Below are 16,511 nucleotides of genomic sequence, written 5' to 3'. Positions count from 1 at the left end.
AAAAGATATAAGCTCCAATGATATAAAATTAATTAATTAAACTCTTTAATTAATCAATTTTCATTCATTAACTACAGGTCACTCCACTATAAACCTAAGAGTGCATGTAGAGTTGCACTCTTATGTACTGTAGGACAAGTTGTGTCCATTGATATAACCATTATAAGAGTTATTCATAATTACAGCTGGGTCAGAAGTCCGTTTTACTCTGTAATTACATCTTTCACCTTAAGTACCATTGATTTTCTAATAAATAATTTGTTTATCATCCAATCATAAACCAAGTCCCTCTCAAGCCAATGAGAGGGTAGGGCTCCATTCTTCAAGTCCGGAAATCGGTACTTAAGAGAACAACTCATCTACTTTTCTTATATAAAAATGAGTGAATTTCATCTCATGATATTATGTTCCCAACTCCCTATTTAGTCAAATCCCCAAAATATTGAATCCCTAAAAGAGTCATTCTTACCCATGTAAATGAAAGGACAAGCCCTTATAGGCAACCGTTCATAACTTATCGAGTTGCATATGATCATCATGTGAAATATTAATCTTCTTAATTAACGGATTTATAAAGAGAGATTAAATATTTCTTGATCTAGTCTTATACAAAGTCATTGCATAGGATACTCCCACTTACATTTCTTCACATGAATAATTTGGATCAAATCATTTGTAACGATTACAAAGTGGGTCGTATCAATAGTGTTCCCAAGATAAGACACCCAACCTTATCCATATATATAAACTCTTTAGGTTATTACTTGAACACGATCCTCTTGTATTTCAACTGCATACTATTCAAGATTACATTAATAATCTTAGATTTTCATACAATAGATAACAATTAAATTACAAATAAAATAATATAAATTGTTGTTAAAAACTAAATAATTAATTACGAGGCTGCAGAAATCCCAACAAAAAGCTAGGTTATCTGTATATCATCTCTTACTGGACCTTAGAAAGTCTTATGTACGTTTCTATGGGTTGGACGTCACGCACTATGCGAAGTCACCTCTCTGTCTTCTTAAGGTCAGTAAGCTACAACGTATAGAGCCTCAACATATAGAGCGAACATTTACTTTTGAACACCCTAAGGTGTAATCGCAGGAACCACTTAACCCAAGACAACATCAAGTTATTACAGACTTATATCATATCGTAACCTACTAAATAGGGTTAGACATCATACATAGTTGCGACGAGGTGTGTCGTCGCGCTGAGTCACAAATGTGTACTGGCTCTCTATTCTAGAAAAGTCTACAAAATCTAAAACCCTGCTTTGATACCAATCTGTCATGACCCAATTTTTTAGGATTTCAAATTTGGATTGTGACTCAAAAGACAAAATAAAAAATAAACAAAAAAAAAAGAAGAAAAGGAAACCAAAGTAAAAGATAAAAAATGAAAATCCAATGAGATTAAAACCGTAGAAAGAGAAGTGCCATTTTCAAATATTTCAAAAAGAATTTAAATTTACAAAAAAAAAAAAGAGAAAATACAAATATAAAGGGAATTTACAAAAGACTCAAAAAGACTAAAATCGGACTGACGCTTCGGAACGATCCCCTCTGTGACCGCACAGCTCTCGAACGCTCCTCTACCTCTAATGGTAGCCTGCGAACACTTAAAAAAAATAGAAAAATTGGGATGAGTATAAAAATTATACTTAATAAGCCACATACTTGTAGTCTGACATCGTATCCTAAACTTAACAAAATTCTCACGGTCTTCTAATTGGATCTAGGACATTTGGTCTCGCATCCTAAACTTAACAAAATTCTCACAGTCTTCTAATTGGATCTAGGACGTTTGGTCTGGTCTTAGTCCCTTGGGGCTTACACCTTGGGACTTGCTCCTTGGCACTTCACTGGTTCTCTGTCCTTTCATTTGATACCTAGGGGTTCCTTATACCGAGCTGTAATGATCGGTATCTCACTAGGATGAGCTACCTCTGCATGGGTATTTGAGACTACATGGTATCTAGCCTAGGATGAGCTACCTCTGCATGGGAGAGGGAGTTCTAGATCATTTTACTCTAAATGTACTCTAAAAACAAGGTTTTAAAATATGATGGGTGGTTTAGATGAAAACCCTTTCAAATTCATGGGTTTTTTTTTCTTGCTTTTTTTTATTTTTTTTGTTTTAACTTTTTTTTTTTAATAGTTTAATAGTATTCTTAAAATTTTTGAAAGTGAGAAGTAATAGAATGTTAAAGAATTTTGTTTATTTATTAATTGAGCATTTTGATAACTAAGTTGACTATAAAGAAAGAAACCCAAGTTCTTTTTTATTATTATTATTATTATTATTATTTTCTATTTGTTAAGGTTGGCTTAATCAACCATAAATACCCTCTCGGATGAACGAAAAAGAAGCCAAGAACAATAGTTCTGTAATCAACCAGAGAAGAAAAGCAAGAAAAAGAGCTGATTCAGTAATCTCATGTGTTAAAGAAAGAGAAATAGAAGGGATCTAAAAGTGTCATCTTTATCAATGTTGAAGGTTTAAATAGGATACACTACCCACTAATACCTAAAAATAAAAATAGAGATAAAATATAAACTAACCAAATATTGAGAATAAAATAAAATATATTGCTAATCATATCCTAACATAAAAATTGATTACGAATATCCAAGATATATTTCACAACTAATTATTATAATATATCTTAATACTCTCTCAAGTCAGAGAGTATATGCTAATCACCTCTCACTTGTCTTTCAAAAAATCAAATTGATGTCTTCCCAAGGGTTTAGTAATTGCATTTTAGTCGAAACATAACACAGTTTGATGATTACAGTCTGTAACTTTTCTCAAACTATATGACAATCTATTTCAATGTGTTCCGTACGTTCATGAAAAACTGGATTGGCTGCTATGTGTAATGCTGCTTGATTATCACAATACAATAATGCTGGTTCAGACCGTGGAACTTTCCAGTCTTGAAAAATGTATCTTAACCAAGTTCACTCTAAACAATTATGAAAAAAATATAGTGTAAATTAAAATTAGAAGTAGGTCAAAATACACATTAATTTTTTTAAAAAAAAATTATAAGTATATTTGATAAAATTGACCGTATGAATCTTAATAAATCTCATCTTTTTTGAAATGGATTCTCCAACCATTTTTCTTTTTCTTTTGATTCAATGTACAAATTATATTATAAAGAAATCATTTTGATGAATACACCTGGTTCGACGATTAAATTTAGTTTCTTTATTTAAAATTAATCTAAAAGAGAAATTTTAAATTTAGCAAATAAAAATTAATTTTTATGGAAATTAGCTAAATAAGCTTTCTTCAAATTTATTTATTTTCAGTATTTATTTTTAAGTTGTGTTCTGCCATGACATAGAGTTGGTCCATTTCATGGCTTTAACAAATTCGGGCCCTCTCAAGCTCATAAGTGCATTTATCCATCTCACTCCTATTCCACGAGTGTAAGTCGAATATTAGGGTTCCTTCGGGGTTATAAGTGTACTTAGTCATTGATTCATACTCTTTTTGCTCCAAGTCATTATGTTATCTACGTATAAGTCAGGTGCCCTTACTAATCGCAAGCTCTAAGGTGGATCTAACATGCATGGAGGTTTTGAGTCTCTTTAATAGGTTCCATACGAGTTTGCTAATAAGTGCTCATTGGAAGCTATCCTAGTGGCACCTAAGAAGCTCTCTATTATGTAACTTTAAGAATTGGATCTAACAACTTTGTTGAAGGTCAAGACTTTTAGATCTAAATTATCCAACAACTAAAAAATGATAAGAAATCAACCCAAGGAAAGTTTTAGAATGAACTATCTTGATGAGGAAGATTAAGAGTAAAAAAACTCATTTACAAACTCGTGATTCGAATTATTCCACAAGAATGCTGATCAACACCACTTGAATGACTCTAATATGCAAGTTCAAAACATAAGAATTGACAAAATGAAAAATTTAGCCCTCAACAAAGCTAAAAATAAATCTATTCATTATTCAAGAAATGATGTCTACAATGAAGAAAAAGAAGCTATATATAGCTTTTGAACCTTAAACTATGTCATTAAATACATATATAACTTTCACATCATAGTTAATAATGAGATATGGTAATCCAAGATAAAATACACCCATAATTCTCATATTAATATGCTTAGTTAACGATGGAATATGATAACTTATGTGAGTTATAATATAACTTTAATTCTCATATTAAAAGTATGTTGTGCATAATTAAGCCGAACTAGTTAATTGCGTATCATTATTTTAGAGATCAAATATTTGAATTTTCGTACCTAATAGCATCTCACGTGCACCTTTGTAGGTTGCAGACAGATTGGGATAACACTTCAGATTGTTGATTGTTGATGCTTGTTTCTTATTATTTTTTTTTTAAAAAAATAATGCAAGACATACTTTCCACAACAAAAACTCCTTCAATAGCATCCTCTAACGAACCACAGATCCTAAGTGGGGTTCTTTTATATTAAGTAGACTCTCACCAAATGAGTTAAGCTCATGATTAGAGGTAGTATCATAACCGTCCCTAATTAGTATTAGTCAACCCACATAATCATAAATGACCTTGATTGTGGCTCAAGGACCAAAAGAAAGGGGAATCCTAGGCTAAGATTCGCTAAACAAATGGCTAGAGACAGGTCGCACGCAGGTCTTAGAATGGACCGGTCTTTGGCTGCTGGGCCAACTGATTTTAGGTGCCCACATCAGTCATGAATAATAGGGCGGATCTAACATGTATAGAGGAGTCATAACTATCCATTAACCATTTTTTAGTATCCCTAATAGATTTTTAAAACACAGGCACGAGGACATGCTTCGGATGTTGCAAGCCAAACCACAAGGTAGTGGGTTGCACTCACAAGATAGATTTGAAGGGTTGTAGGCTTGCAGGATACAACAAGAGTAAACTTGGAACATCACAAGAAAATTGCTTAGCCTTTATTGCTGAGTCCTTTATGTTGTTTGGATTTAGATGCATGCTTTCCTAGATGTATGGAATAATGGAAGAATGTACGTACTAATTACGAGTTAAGCGCCCCACTAGTGAACAATTATCCATAAAGAGTTGGGAGATATAGGTTTTACCGACCTTGGAGGACAAGTTATATGAACATAGGTGCAAGGTTTTAAGTGAAATCTCGGTGACTAAGTTCAAGTTTGGACCTTCATAATCAAGGAGTGCGCTAGTTGCACAAAAAGATCCCACTATTTATCAAGTAAAGTTGCAAGGTTACCTCGCATCTAGAAGAACCAAGAGATGCATCGGGTATGCTGCGAAGGATTGTGTACAAGCTGTTAGCCACAAATGTACCATTGGAATAAGGATGTCCTACCAGTTTTTCCCCTTCCTAATTATAGGTTTTGTTATGCCAGTGGATTAAAGGAAAGGGAAAGAAGGAGAAAGAAAACAAAAGAAAAATGGGAAGGAAAAGAACAGTAGTGTTGGGGTTTAAAAAGAAAGATGAGAAAAAAAAAAAAACAAGACTGGTTCCTACAACTTAGGAGATTGATTATGGGCACTTGAATCTACCTATTCCATCCAGAAATGAGAAGAACAAGATGTACCTCTCCAATTTTCTTCTACCTTCATAAAAATATGATAGATTTAGATATCAAATTTTAGTATATTGTTTTAAATAACTTCTCGCACATTTTTTGAGCCAAATAACTTCGAATGAACAAGAGAGTTCGAAGAGGCCCCTCTAAGAATGGTAAGACCATTAGTTTTAGCTAAATTTGTGCATATTTCTTTCCCTCTTTTTTTTTTTTTTTATTAGAAATTACTAGAAAAATATTTTATAAAGATGCATTAAAACTCTACGACTCTTACCAAGTGGATTTGAGTTTTCTATAAAAAGTTATTAAAATGTAAAAAAAAAATTGGAAAAAGATCGAAAAACTCATTTAATAATGGAAACTTATTGCAGGTGAGTAGCTGAGTGACGCGCGCCAAAGTCCTTGAAATAGAACTATGTTTTTTATTTAGAACTTGTGGCCCGAACCAAAGGACCAAAGTTTATAGGACATTGAAAAAAGATGTCTCATGATCAAGAAAATAGTGTTGCATCTTAGAATTCAACATGGACACAATTAAGAGCCTACAAATATCTTACTTACTGATTACTTACCGTTGTAGTCACTCCTTGACTTAAATGTTTTTCCGGGATAAACTTGTCAGGAAAGGAGTAAATTTTGAGCTGAGTGGCGTAAAGAGCCAATGCTAGGAAACAAAGCCTCTACTGTGTTGTGTTCTTTTGTCAGGCATCTTGCAACTCATTCCATTTATATATTTCAACTTAAATTTTTCTTTCTTGACGTAAATATAATACTTTTATGTTTTAAACTCCCCTGCTTCAAGTAAACTAAGAAATTTGGTCATGAAAGACAAAAGTGCTGCCTATCCAATAAAGTTCAAATAATGCTTCCTTTGAACTTTAAAAAAAAAAAAAAAAAAAAAAAAACTTTGACCGAGAAAGTAGACCTTTATGATGAATTTCATGCCTTAAAACTAATTCAATTTGATTTATAAGAACTTTGTCGACATGTTTGTAAAAGACATCAAAGCAAGATAAAATTTTGATCCGACTAAGAATTTCTTGAAAAATTGTTTGTGAGTGTGCATCGTTCTTTGCCTATATCTCTATGTACCGTGAAAAATAATTAGTGAGAGTTTATTCTTAGGTTCATGGATGTTGTTATATGGTACAGACAAACTCAAGTTTAAGAGATAACCACACAGGTTGGTCATCAATCATGAGGTTAGTTCAGTTAATATGATTTAAACATAATATTAACGATCATGAGGTTGGTCATCCCTTTTTGTTTTTCTTGAAATATCATGTACTCAAATAAAGATAACGTTGTTACTTATTCTTTTACTCTCAAGTTTGTATGTGACGGTTCATAATTCCATATAACTATAGTTACTTGGGAAAAAGAAAAAACTGACTCCCCAAACCTATCTCCCATAACCTCTCACAACCCTTCTCCCCAAAACATCTCTCCCCTGAGTCCTAACAAACTTGTTAAGCAAACATCTGTCACCCAAAACTCTAACACACTAGCCCTATTATTTTTGTTTTTGTCAAATTGCACCCACGTAAATAGTACTTCGGATTATGTGATTTAAGCGCATGAAATAATATTAGCATTTTTTTTTAAATTTAAGGGTTACTATCGAACCCAATTTAGAAATAATGAAAACATAGAACTCGACTAGATTATGGAGGAGAAGAATTGCATAATGAGAAAGGAAGTGAATTTTAAAATGTAAGCATAGTAACTTAAAATAACTCTTCCCTAAAACACTCATGATAGAAAATGAGATATTTATTAAAAATAATATTTAAGACTCTACTCGTGCAAAATTTCTAATGTTCGCATGAACTCTAACTCATGGACTACTATATAAGTTTGAACTTAAAATTGATGTCATGGGTTAAATACGTGGACTTGGATTTCAATGGATAAAGTTAAACTTTCATTAAGAATAAATTAGTGGCATCCGTCTAAGCTAATCAAGTAAGTGACTTTATTGTTAGAGTTAATAAATTTGTGGCTCCTACCTGTACCATATTAATTATATGATGTTTATATGCTCTTTGTATTGTTATGTGATGTATGCCGTGTATGCACGTGATATCAATTACAATATATTACGAATGAAATGAAATGTCTATGAAATGTTACCATCTAGCTAAATTATTTTTTTATTGTTCACCATTAGTTTATGTCTAAGCTACCGGTTTTGTTGAATTTTCAAAGGTTATGTCATGCTACAACTAAAAAAAAATTAAACTTTTGCATCTAATATATTTATAAACATTTTTCTCAATTAAAAGATAGTCTTTATCTAATTCACATATCTCCCTTATATTTTTTTATCCATATCACTAATCGAACTATATAATTCAATTTGAGCAAAATGATTTAAACATAAATATAAATTTACTCAAATCATACCAAATTAATACATTTAAATTATTAATAAATCATTATCTTTGATTAATTCAAAGTCATTTTACTCTTCCTACAAGTGTTTATAAATAAAATTACATTATTTATAGTTACAAATTCATTTAAATAGACAGATAACTAAATCATGTCTTAAAAAGCCTATAATTTATCTTCTAATAAACAAATTGTTATGATTCTCTATTGGAGAGAAGGTCTTAGAGATGAGTGAGACAAAGAGCAAACAAAGTCTTTTAAAACAACCATTCAAGAAGAAAAAACAAAATAAGGGTGAGTACTTATTTCCATCCTAGTATAAAACACTATCAATAAAATATTATAAAATTTGTCTTATACTTTGTCTTTAAAATTTGTTTAATCCATATGTGATGAAGTATAATAAGAAACCAGGCCTCTTCGATAGCCAAAAGCTAGTATTCCCCACAGATAATGGCACAACCAAAAGCCAATATTCCACTCAGATCGTGGCTTAATTTCTTTGGGTGCATGACGGTAAATTTTTGGAATACTCTTACGTCATGGAATAAGAAGTAATATCGATTATTTCAAGATTTGCAAGTGTGGATGGTATAAAAAAAAGATGATATCATAGAAAACCTCTTTGAAAACATGTAGAGAGAATTGAGACTTTGTTGCTCAATCTATAAAACATGTAGAGAAGTTGTTATAAATGTGTAATTGTTCAAACCCACCGCTAGCAGATATTGTCCACCTTAGCCCTTTACGTATCATCGTCGGCCTCACGATTTTAAAACTCATTTACTAGAGAAAGAGGTATCCACAACCTTTTATAAGAAATACTTTGTTCCTCTTTTCGACCAATGTGGAATCTCATGAGCTCCCAAGGGAGATTGTGAGATCCCACATTGATTAGAGAGGAAACCAGTAAGAACCATCCCTTTAAAAAAAATTCAAGAAGATAAAAGGAAACGAGGGTGAGTCGGCATTTCCATGATATTTAAAAAATATGAAGTAAAAAAGCTTTAAAAAACACTTCTCATATTTTATTGAACATTTTGTGACCAAAGGATGATCAATAATTTCCAAGAAACTTTCACAACTTTTTTTTTACTTTGATGCTTCTCTTTGATCGTATGGTGGGTCCAAATTTGTAATAATACATGAAGGAAATACAAAAGGAAAAGCCAAGGAAGCGGTAAAGAAATTTCACCCATATTATGCCTTCAATTTTATCATTAAAATTTTATTTTAATTTCATTTTAATGGTTGCGGCTCTGGTTGGGATCTAGGAACTAGGTATATATTTTTAAGAAATTTAATTTCATCTCCTCTTAGAATTCAATATATATCATCTTTAATTTCATTATGATTGATTACATGGAAGGAGGCTGATCTTATTCAAGACATTGTTAAAAAAGTATTGTCGATATTAAATTTTACTTCCAAGATGAGCCTAGTAATGGTGTCAAACTCTCTTTATTGGACTCAAGATGAGCCTAGTAATGGTGTTTACATGGTGGGGATATATGGGATGGGAGGCATGGGTACGACGGACTTGCTACTTTCTATCAAAAGTTACTGAAGCTTCAAACCAATTCAATGGTCTTGTTCACTATAGGAACACCTACTCTATGAGATCTTTAAGGAAGACTTGAAGGTTGGCAATATTGACAAAGGAATTAACCTCATAAGGTATAGACTCCGTTCAAAGAAAGTTCTTATAGCTCTTGATGATTTTGATAAATTTGAGCCGTTAGAAACATTGGTTGGTGGACTTGGTTTGGCGCTGGTAGTATGATCATTGTGACAACAAGAAACAATCATTTGATTTCTACGGATGAATTTGATCAAAAGTATGGTATTCGAGGAATGAATCACGACCACACCCTTGAACTTTTTAGCTGGCATGCTTTTAAAAAAAGTCATCCACCAAGTTCTTACGTAGACCTTTCAAAACTTGCAACAAGTTCTTGTAAAGGTCATCCCTTGGCTCTTGTTGTTTTGGGTTCTTTCCTTTGTACTAGAAATGACCCAGCAGATTGGAGAAGTATATTAGATGAATTTGAGAATTGAGAGAGACATAAGTGATATTCTTCAAATAAGTTTTGATGGGCTTGAAGAAAAAGAAAAGGAGATTTTACTCGATATTTCTTGTTTGCTAGTGGGAGAAAAAGTTGACTACGTAAGAAAATTTTAAACTCATGTCATCTCAATCCACATTTTGGAATTTTGGAATTATAGTGCTCATGAATCTTTCATTTATTATGGTTGAAAATGATAAGGTGGAAATGCATAATTTAATACGACAGATGGGTCATAAAATAGTCAATGGTGAATCTTCTTAGCCGGAGTAGATTGTGGTTAAAACAAGATATTTTTAAAGGTGTTTATTGATAACTGATGAGTAACTCTTACCCAAACTTTCTCCAATTTACTTGTTTCCAATACATGAGGATGGAAAATGTCCATAAATTACTAAATTTATGACTTTACAGGAAACTAATGCAGTTAAAGCCATAAAGTTGGAGTTGCCTAATCCCACAAGACTCGATGGGGATCACATGCTTTTAAAATAATGAAAAATTTAAGATGGCTTATTATTGGAAATGCAAGATTTTCTACCGATCTTAAATATTTATCGATAACTTGTCGTGGATTAAATGGCATGTATTTACTCAGGACTCTCTACCGTCATGTTTTATTACAAAAAAATCTCGTTGGATTAGATCTGCAACCTGGTCGCATCCGAAATTTGGAGGAAGGATGGAAGGTATTTATATTTTCATTGTGTTTAATTGAAGTTTCTTCTTAGAAAATTTTGATGGGTAGCTTAAAAAAGGTACAAATATATATTATTATACCAAAAGAAAAATAGTTAATATGATAACAAATGGTAAGAAATAAATCATTTATATACTTGAATAATTATATTTTATCAAATTTACACATGATTGTAAAAGTTGTGGCTAAGTTTCTTTTGGTAAGATTGTTATCTTAGACCTTAATCACGGTTCGAACCTTAAAAGTTTCCAAGCTATCTCATGTTGAAGTCTCAAAATTTTGGAGCTCAATTACCGCAAACAAAACACGAGGAACTTCCAAACTTCTCTACCGCATCAAACCTTGAAAGATTATATTTGAGAGTGCACAAATTTAAAATTAATTCAGGAGTCTATTGAGATGAGCTTGTTATGTTGGAGCTTAAAAAATGCTCTAATCTTGAAAGGCTTCCAAGCTACCTTACATTGAAATCTCTTAAATATTTGAATCTCAATCATTGCAAAAAGTTTTGGGAAATTTCAGACTTATCTACAACATTAAACCTTAAAAGCTTGTATCTCAAAAAATGCACAAATTTAAGAGTGATTCACGAGTCTATTGGTTCCTTAAATAATCTTGTTGTTGTCTTAGATGTTAGACATTGCACTAAACTTGAAAAGCTTCCAAGCTACCTCAAGTTAAAATCTCTTGAATTTCTCAAACTCTCTGGCTGCTCTAAGCTCGAAAGGTTTCCAAAAATTGCTAAAAACAGGAAATCTTTAGTGTCATTGCATTTGGACTTTACCGGCATAAAGGAGCTACCTTCATCAATGGAAAACCTTACTAGGCTCATGGTCTTAAGCCTTGACGGTTGCACGAACCTCATCTCCCTCCCTAGGACTATTAATTTGTCACAGAATCTTGAAGAACATCATCATGGTGGGGATTCTAGATTTGAAATGCTTCCTCATAAATGGGACTCCCAATCCATCCAATATGCTCTTCTTCACATCGTGGAAACTTACCCTGTGTTTTCCAAGTTGGCCTTGTTGGATCTTCGAAATTGCAACTATCGAATGCAGATTTTTTGGAAATTTTATGTGATGCACCCCTTTCTTATATAGTCTACTCTTATCGGGAAACAAATTCTATAGTCTACCCTCATGTCTCCATAAGTTCATGTCCTCTTGGAATCTCCCAATGAGAAATTGCAAGAATTCCAAGGTTGGATGATGTAAAAGAACATTATTTTTCAATCTTTCAACATCTTCCTAACCAGAATTATTTTGTTACTATGGTGTAGGTTGAGGAAATATGATCTTTAAATTTATAAAAACTAACATTTTTATTTAATCCACAAGAAATAACTAAAATATTTGAACAATGCTACACTTGAATCAAAATAAACTAAAATATTTGAACCATGAATTAGTCAAACATGGAGGGAACTACCAACAGAGATGTTTACCAGGTGAGGATGGAGACACCTTCCATTCCCTTTCATTCTTCATCTGTGGGAAAGTTTCTAATTTATTTTCATTTTTCAATATTAAAAAATTGTAAAAAAAATTACAATAAATCAATATATTTCATAACAAAAACTATAATAGTGATATTAAGCGAAGATGGGTAGAGAATTGGGAGGGGACGGGATGGAGAATATAATCTCATCCCTACCCCATTTATCTAACGTGGAAAAATGTTTCCCATTCCCTTACGGTCTAAATAGGAAATTCCCTCCCTGTTCGAGTTGGGACCCAGTTCTGCAAATAAAATATACATCTCAACGAAAAAATAAAAAGTGAGTGGAAATAAATACAAGAAAAATATATATAGATAGGTAGACATGAAGTCTTGAATTTTTGTGAAAGAAGCAAGTTGATTTGAATTATGAATTGGAAGCTACAAAAATCAGAAATAAATACATTGATATGAGAAACTTACAACAATTTGGAAAATGAAAATGTTGTAGGCAATTGATGGCGAACACACGACGACCAGCGAGAGGGAAACGCGTCACTCGCTTGCTACCCAAACTGTCGACCCAAAATCGGTGCACATGTCGTGAAGTGATCCAACAACCCGCTGTCCAACTCGACGTCTACTGCCAACTCCTGCACACCACATGTCGCACCAATAAAAGTCTACTAGTACTCCTAGGACATCTCTGTCCCCACACTGTTTAGATAATTTTGAGAAAATAATACGTTCTGAATCATAAAATTTTTGAGTCCGCTGCATATGATTCTTGGCTCCTTCTCTAAATCCACAAAAACTATAATGAAGAGGAATTTCTGTTTAAAAATCCTAAAAAAGTTAGAACCAATTATCATTAAAAGATAGATGAGGCTAAGTTTGAAATTTATGTGTAACTTGCCTTTTGAAGCTCTAGATTCACACCTATGCAACTATGATAGTTACTATTTATCTTGAAACATGATATTTTTTTTAATTTTTATCTAAACGTCAGAACCTCTCGTTGAAATTTTCCTATTTATGTTTTCAAAAAAATTTATGCATTTCTTTCTCAATTATTTTATTTTTATTTACTACAAATTTTGGGTGCATCAATATTTTAGGTATCACCTAGTTTCAACTTTGAAAATGAAGTCACTTTTTTGGTATTTTTAAAAAATCAAGGCAAGTGTCGATTGAATAAGGGATGACATTAGTTATTATGGTTTGGACAATTCATCGTAGGAGGCTTCCAGAGTTTCTAACATTTTTACTAGTCAAAGTATGTTACTTTGTTTAGCTGAGTTTTTTTTAATCAAAGCTTTTGTTGTTTTAATCAAAGCTGTTAAGTTTTCTTAAATCCCAAAAAATAATATCAGCATTTTTGTAAAAGGCTCTAAAATCTAACTATTTTTACATGAATGTGTCTTAAAAGCTCAGTACAATATTCCCATTTTGACCTCACCACAATGTTTATCATGCAAATATTTGTATCATATATCTAGGTCTTCACTCGTAAACTCTAGTCATCCAAGGTTAGTTGGAAAACCCAATCTAGTCATCCAAGGTTAGGGAAGTGATCCCCCTATGCTTGACAACTACTAAGATTACCTGCATTATCCTACATCCCCTCTCTTGATGGATCTTTTATGTAAAATAATCAAAATGAACTATCGTTCACACAATCCTAGTTGGCCTAGGCCTGACTCGACAATACTTGTACTAAAATGAAAAAGGAAGTTGAAGCAATGTTGACGGCCTAGATGTTTCCTTTTCTTGCTTATTTGTACCATATTTCTATTATTTAACCATGGCAACTTGTTTTGCTTAAGTAGTGTGTGATCAAATACCTGGGTTGAGCCACAACCTCATATAATTCTAATGAGACAATATGGTAATTTCTAGTCTAAACATCATCGAAAAGAGGTTAGTTGGTCATATTCAAGAGACCACTAGCCATTCAGCGAAACAGAAGCTCAAACTACCCTAACTAGCATGTGCCTAGCTCAAAAGTACTAATATTGGAGTGGAAAGGATATCGATGGTCTGAAGATAGTGTAGTGTTCAAGCTGCTCATAGCCTAGATAGTTACCTTGATCATTCTTTGGAGTCGTGAAGGTTTATTATTTTATTAGGAGGCTTCTAATCACATGTTTAGGTAAACACATGTNGGGGGGGGGGGGGGGGGGGGGGGGGGGGGGGGGGGGGGGGGGGGGGGGGGGGGGGGGGGGGGGGGGGGGGGGGGGGGGGGGGGGGGGGGGGGGGGGGGGGGGGGGGAGTGAATAGGGTTTTAACGATAAAAGTGTTTAAAGTGATTAATTTTTCTAATGATAAACTTTTTACAAATAAGTAGAAGATGATAATTACTAGATCAAAATAATTCAAGTCAAAACAATAATCAAGTAGAACATGCAATAAATCACAATAATAATTTTGAAATTAAATAGAAAAGAGTTAGAGAAAATGACACCGTAGTTTTATAGTGGTTCGGTCAAACTCGACCTACTCCACTCCCCAAGCGCCTCTTGAGAATTGGAATAAACAACTTTCTCGACTCTTTCCACGGATCAGAGCCAAACCGCTACATCACTCTTTTTACGAGTTCAAGAGCAAACTCAATCCTTTCCACGACGCAGGATCAAACCAATACAAGTATTTGAGTTTGATAATAACACACCACAACTCTCTCAAAGAGTAGATTTACAATTTGGGACACTCACAACTATTTCCTTACAATACAATAATAATCCCTCTCAAGAATAAGATGAAGAGAAATAAACTTGTAAGGTTGGAGAGAGCACAAACAATGGAGACTTTGAACAAAGGAGGATTGGAGAATGTATGTAAGTTGTGTGTTTTAAAATGTGGGGGAAGATGAGTTTATATAGAAGAGAAAAATAATATTGACCATTGGATTGTGTTAGGAATAATGGAAGGTGGAGATTAAAAGTAAATAAATAAGAAAATTTTCTAAATTCATTTATTTAAATTTTTTAATATAATAATAATAATAATAAAAAAGTTAGGTGAGTAACTACCAAAATTTCAAAATATAATAATATAATATAGTAATAATAAAAATCGATGTGAGTAACGGTTAGATTTAAATTTATATTTTGTAAAAATAATTTTATTTAGAAATATAATAATAAGAAAAACTCCATCATTTGTTACTCTTCCAACATTATAAATGTCATACTTTGATATATTTTGATTTGTCCATCATTTTGATTTTGCTGTCACATCATCACGTCGGGTATGTTATCTTGACTCTAATTTCTTCGTTTTAGCTCTTATTTTAGTAATTGAAAAGTCGTTATAATCGTTATTCTCGACCTTATACTGTGGACAGTTCAAAATACTGAAAGTAGTTAATAATTAAAAGTAGATTTGTTATCATCAAAACGTCAATCAATTAATTGATTAAAATTAATAAAGTGAGATCAAGGGCCAAAAAGCCAACAATCTCCCCCTTTTTATGATGACAAACCATTTCAAGAAAAATTCATAAAAACAAAGGTAATGCACCATCCATGTAATAATATTCATATGATAAATTTCACTCAAGCATATTCTCCCTCTATATTAATGCCTCAAGAAATTATGAAGCATCACAATAAGTAAATGATTCATAAATTATAAAACAACAACATATTTTTCTTAATTTTCTCCCCTGTGTAATCATCAAAAGAACAATTGAAAAAGAGTACATTTGAGAATGACATAATGGCTCCCCCGGAGAACATGCATTCAAAAATTATAACAAGATTATAAAATTCAAGATATATCACAACGAATAATACCAAGCTCAAGCCTATTTTTGCAAAAAATTTCTTCATTTAATGGCTTGGTGAAAATATCGGCTAGTTGATTATTAGAGTTTACAAAATCAAGAATAATATGTCCATTTTGCACATGCTCTCTAATAAAATGATGTCCAATATCAATATGTTTAGTTCTAGAATGATGAATAGGGTTTTTGGTTAAATTAATAGCACTTGTATTATCACAAAATATAGGCACACTATCAAACTTCAATCCAAAATCACAAAGAGTTTGTTTCATCCAAAATATAGGCACTCTATAATACTAGCAATTGCAATATATTCCGCTTCGGTAGTAGATAAGGCAACCGAATTTTGCTTTTTACTAAACTAAGAAACTAAGGAACTACCAAGAAATTGACAAGTTCCACTAGTACTTTTACGATCAAATAAGCTTCCGGCAAAATCCGCATCCGCATATCCTACCAATTTAAATTCAATATTTCTAGGATACTCGAATCCTAAATCAATAGTTTCAAGCAAATATTTAAATATTCTCTTAACGGCATGTAAATGAGATTCCTT

The 16,511-nt window shown here is 32.5% G+C and overlaps 1 pseudogene; it reads left to right on the top strand.

Annotated features, from left to right (window-relative positions):
• Window positions 1–10,178: 10,178 nt before the first annotated feature.
• LOC111471340 lies at window positions 10,179–11,940 on the top strand (annotated as a pseudogene).
• The last annotated feature ends 4,571 nt before the right edge of the window (window positions 11,941–16,511 follow it).

This window comes from Cucurbita maxima, unplaced genomic scaffold (genome assembly GCF_002738345.1).
Source record: "Cucurbita maxima cultivar Rimu unplaced genomic scaffold, Cmax_1.0 Cma_Scf00051, whole genome shotgun sequence".
NCBI classification, from domain to species: Eukaryota; Viridiplantae; Streptophyta; class Magnoliopsida; order Cucurbitales; family Cucurbitaceae; genus Cucurbita; species Cucurbita maxima.
Note: the sequence above shows the minus strand (reverse complement) of the source record. Positions and strands in the feature narration are given on the sequence as shown.